The sequence below is a fragment of the Lepisosteus oculatus genome, chromosome 25 (assembly GCF_040954835.1).
Source record: "Lepisosteus oculatus isolate fLepOcu1 chromosome 25, fLepOcu1.hap2, whole genome shotgun sequence".
NCBI lineage: Eukaryota > Metazoa > Chordata > Actinopteri > Semionotiformes > Lepisosteidae > Lepisosteus > Lepisosteus oculatus.
Window position 1 is genome coordinate 11,321,206 of NC_090720.1, and position 5,749 is coordinate 11,326,954.

Below are 5,749 nucleotides of genomic sequence, written 5' to 3' on the forward strand. Positions count from 1 at the left end.
TCATGTTGATTTCGTGTATTTGCTTCTTTAAAATAAAGAGATGAACAGGTCTTCAGCAGGACACCAGAGTTTCTAATTCACACACAACGACATGAAAGTATACTCCACGCTGTGAGACACTTACGTGAACCTGCCATTGACCCCAGACCCTGGAGCTGCGAGACAGTAGTGCTAATTATAACCACCGCACCCCCGTTTCTACGCATGGGCTATAGTCACTGGCGTGGAGACCAAGACCTTCAGAGAGCTCTTTCTGCAGCAGCTGTCCTCTGCCGGAACAGCTGTTCACCTGCTGAAGGATTTATATTACTGAGCCTACATTACACATTGCAGAGGATCCAGCGCTCTGCAGAAACAGATCCCCAATCTTCTGATACCACTGAGCCCCAGGTCCTTGGCCAGTGCACCCATAGTTCCCAGACTGTGTGCTCGATGTACTGCTTGCCTCAGCCCATGGCCCTGTGTCCTTGTGCATCGATGACTTCCCTTCCTTCAGTGCACCTCTGTGAGTCCTGTGCAGCATCCTGACTGAGTCGACTCTGTGCCTCTGTTACTTTTTGTGACTCCTATCACCTGTGGCCCCCAGTGCCAGCTGCTCCTATGGATGCAGAATAGGGGATTCCTTCTTACCTTGAAGGCTAACCTGGGTGCTAGATTTCTGTTCCACTTTTAAGGCTGGCAGACTGAGCCCCTGTGCAGATACAAAGATGCCTTTTCCACTCCACAGCTTGGTATGGTACTGCACACCCTCTGCAAGACTCCACACTGTGGGACTGCCGAGCTCATGTTTTCGAGTACAGTTTTCAGATTGGGGCCACTTGTCAAAATGAAAGGGACGGTCTGCTCACAGATGTAACCCTGATTCCTTGAAAGAGCAAAGTGCCCACCAGATATCAAGTTTGTTTTAGGACCCCTTTGTGGGTTTGCCAGTGAAAGAGAAAGTGAAAATCTGATCTGATTTAGAGCTACATTCTCAGAGAGGAGGAACATACTAAACCATTTCCCTCTGATGCCTCGTATTGTGGCTGTTTGTTCCTCTGTTTCAGGGAGCTAGGGTCATATCTGTAACCTGTCCATCCATTTTCTAACTGCTTTATCCCATTTAGGGTCACAGGGGAGCCCATGCTGGCAAACAAGGGGCACAAAGCACCCTTGAATCACAGACACATAGAGTACAACACACTCACAACAGGGGCCAATTTTCCCAGAAGCCAATTAACCCACCAGCATGTCTTTGGACTGAGGGAGGACACCGGATCACCTGGAGGAAACCCACAGGAACTCCAGGAGAACACACAAACTCCACACAGACAACCATGGTAGCTCAGACAGCAAGGGTGTCCTGGATTCAAGCCCACCTAGGGGCAAGCAATGGAGCTTGCTCAATTCCTTCCAGATGGCTCTCAGGTCCACTCAGCCTGCTTTCCAAATGAGTACCGGGGGTTAATCCTTCTGGGGGTAATAGGCCAGCTGGAGCATGATGCTGACCACATCACCTCGACTCTTTTACCTGTGAACGCATTTCTTCTTTTGAGGTCCAGCTTATATTCCACCCTCATCCATTCAGATCCAGCAAACTTCGGGAAGTGATAACTCACTACCGGTTCCTATCCTATTCCTGCCTTCAGGATATTCTTCTGGGTCCCTGCAGTCTCTTCTGCTACCCACCAAAATGGGTTCAAGTCTGAAGTGAGCTGGGATCTGATGGCTGTACTGACTTGCATTCCTTAGTGTGCATCAAACATGCTTCTCATTTATTCAGCACGACGACGCATGTTCTCCTCAGATCCTGCAAACTTTTGCAGATGAATCAATTTGTTCCCAAAGCAGTTTTTGAAAAGAAACTGCATCTGTGTTTTACGGATTCTTTTAGGGCTTGTGAAAGCTTAGAATTTGACTCCCCTACTGAAATGGTGTTACTGAGTTGGTAAAATTGTCATCTCATGAGAATTAAGAGCAGCAGCTGCAATGCATTAGGGGTACATATATTAATGAGTTCATCATCCAATCACAGCTTTAGAACCCCTTCTGATCTTCTGCACAAAAAAAGAGACCATAAAGAGGAGTTGTAAAAAAAAGGTCTCCTGTAGTACTGCACCTAGATGAAAAGGTCATTAACATTCATGGATAAATGAGAAATGGATTAATAAAGACAGATGGACAGAGATCACAGATGAGGTGATCATTTACAGTGCATTGCAGCACTGAATTCAAAGAGATTCATGTGTATAAAATGTGAATGAAACAGAGGCACAAAAAAATAATATTAAACAACCGATTCTGGTCTTGCTTCTTTTAAAATGGAGACGTTTTGGGGAAGCATGCTATTATTGAGAAGTGCTGGACAACAGGTTGTGCAGAAAATACTGTGGGACAGTCGTTCAATGTCTCCACATTCCTGACTGGAAGAAAATTTTATACTTCCGGTTCTTCAGTGTACTGAGGACATCTACTGGTCAGAACAACATATACTTATTTTTTAGAGAGATGACTTTTATATCTGCTTCCATCTGAAGCATCCATCTCATTAAAGATGATGTATCAAAGCAGGCCATCTGAACACTGGAGCTGTTTCAGGAATATCCGTTTAGTAAATTACCTGACCACCATCCCTTTCACAACTTTGGTTATCTAATTTATCATGGGATTGAGAGATGTGTTTGTTCTTTTTGTGTCTGGTCAGGTCAAGAATATAAAATAACATCCTAGGACTTGCACAGGCTCTTTTATCCTTCTTCCCTGAAGCATTAGAATTACGAACATCGTTCACATTAATCACTCAGCACTTCCTCACCCTGAATGGACAGGACCTTGTGCTTCACATTTGTATTTTTCATGGCTGTTCTTGAAACTATCAGTCACTTCCAGGCGCCCCAACCTTTATCTCTTGTTCCTAATAGTTTCGACATATTAATACTATACTGTTTCTAAGAAGTTTGTAATTAGCTTGATGATCAAGTACCTGACACGTACTGCCAGAACATACAGTACCAAGATTCTTGTAGATCGCATTCAGGGTAGTTAGGTCCCTCTTGTGGCCACATGTGTAAATGCAGCTCTTTTGCGGGCGACATTCTTTGAAAAATACTCAGATGGTACACCATCCGTAGTAGCATTGTAGCGAGAGAAGCTCCGTGTCTCAGGCTCAGAGGCTGCTGTACTCCAGCTCAACATAACCTGGTAGAAAGAAAATAACAATGATAATTGCTTACACTTATATAGCACTTTTCTGGACACTCCACTCAAAGCGCTTTAATGTTAATGTTAATGTTTTAATGTTTCTTTATTGCCTTTATTCTTTATTCTTACATTAGGAATTAGTCTTTTCGCATACCCCAGCTTTTTTTTCTCCACGGAGACAGACACACAGACAGGGAGAGAAGCTTGGGGTCAGAGCACAGGGTCTGCCATTGTACAGCACCCCTGGAGCAGTTGGGGTTAAGGGCCTTGCTCAGGCGCCCAACGGAGTAGGATTCCTCTGCCGGCCGTGGGATTTGAACCGGCAACCTTCCAGTCACAGGCGCAGATCCTTAGACACAGAGCCACCACTCCGCCCTTTACAGGTAATGGGGATCCCCTCCACCACCACCAGTGTGCAGCCCCACCTGGATGATGCGAATGACAGAGCGCCAGATCGCTCACCACACACCAGCTCTCATTTGGGAGGAGAGCAGAGTAATGAAGCCAGTTCAGAGATGGGGATTATTAGGAGGCCATGATGGGTAAAGGCCAAGGGGAAATTTGGCCAGGACACCGGGGTTATACTCCTACTCTTTTCGTGAAACACCCTGGGATTTTTAATGACCACAGAGAATCAGGACCTCGGTTTTACATCTCATCCGAAGGACGGCGCCTGTTCCGAATGTTCAGGCTGGAAGGCAGTCTGGAGTCTGTACGAGGGGAACATAAGAAGATGGAGAGGAGTGAAGTAAATCTCACTTGAAAAGGGCAGCAAGAAGAGTTTTAGATTAAGACAGGAGGTACATTCTTGTTTTTTAAACTCCTCTCTATTTTCCTTTATTTAAAAGGAGACTTTTTTTTCCCCATTTCAACCATTTTGATTCAGAAACGTACCTTCTGCTTTGAAAAGTTCTATTTTTCCAGTTTCCACGGTCCCAATTTCCTGTGCAGCTTATATTCGGGTACATACGGTAGACCTTGGTGTCCTTCATTCACCCAGCTGTTTCTTTTGTCTACCACCAGTATGACATATTGTACTGCATTCGCACCATATATTTATCCAATACACAATCCAGAACTGAACCCTCATACCATTCCCTTCCCGGCTGATCGCTCTCCAGCCTGGGATTCAACACGGCACCGAAAAAGGGAAACGGCTGCCAGGATGATGGATGCCTCTGCTGGCAAACCCTGGAGACAGGAAACACACAGGAGCAGGATCCTGCGGCTACTCCAGGCTCAGTGGCTTCACCGAGACCACAGACGGGACAAGAGGGGATTTCTGGATTACAGACGGCTGTTTCGGTGCAATCACCACTGTCGCCTTGGGGCCCGCGATCAGCGAGTTGTTTTGAGCGATTCCAGCAGGATCCTTCTACTCCATTTTCAGAAGCACAAATGATCTTTTTCAGATGCTACAGCACTGGATGTGCAGAAGGATGGAACTGCATTACTGTACAACACATCAGCAGTCAGTTCAGTGGTCAATCTTGTGAGCCAGACCCATGGAAGGAGAACAGTGAAGTGACAGTGCAGCAGGTCACATTTGAGAGGTGGGCTCCAACATGTTCATACCCACAGTACATTACCAGACCACCTAAAACTACAGCCACATTGGAAGTGAGGTATGAACAGAGGATATCTAGTGAAAGATGAGGTTAAGGGCTCATCCAGAAGATCAACAACACATCTAAACAGGTTTGACCTTTCTCAGATTTTACCACTTGTACAACCTGTTCCATCCTATTACATTTTAGTGTGAAGGGTGGGATTCTCTGATTAAAACAGTTTGGTTTCAGCATCAGACAGGAGAGATGCTTCTTTGTAAAACAACATGTTGGGATACGGGAGATCATGTTATTCTGCAGTAATATTTTAAACAATAGTGCCCAATGCTGGTGCGCAAAGACACCAAAACACTCCACAGCAAAGCACGACAGAATCCAGAGATGCAAGTTCAAATCTCACTCGCTGCCCCTTTCAAAGAAACATAGTAAAAATTAAGGAAAATCGATGATTTTGGACTGGGACAGAGAAAATGGAAAGGAGGGATTCACTCTGGTTTCCTACATCTAGAACGGCACCAAGTTAAAACCAGTGGAAAAGCACAGCAACCATACCACAGCCCAGCACACATCTCAGGCAGACATTAGGTCCGGGATAACTGATGACCATAAACAGGGTTGACCTCTTTTCAAAAAGAGTGGCAGGAATTTGAAACAAGCTCTCAAGCCATGTGGTTGCAACTCCAAATGATTCCTTAAGGGACTCCTGGATCATTAACCATCTTGCAAATAATCAAGTAAAATGAACCAAGCCTTCTCATTTGTAACCTTACTCGTGTTTAATCCACTATGTTTGCTAGGTTGTCCTAAGACGTCAATTGGCCCCCACTGGAGCAACCTATCAGGAACTGAGGTGAAAGACTTCAGCACACAACACATCCACTCACACTCCCAAACAAAACCATCCATTTTTAAAGAACAAGATATTCCAATTCTTTTATAGGTAAGTGACTATCCCTGAAACGGCAGCAAGCACAGCCGAAACGAACGAAGACGAAAGCGTC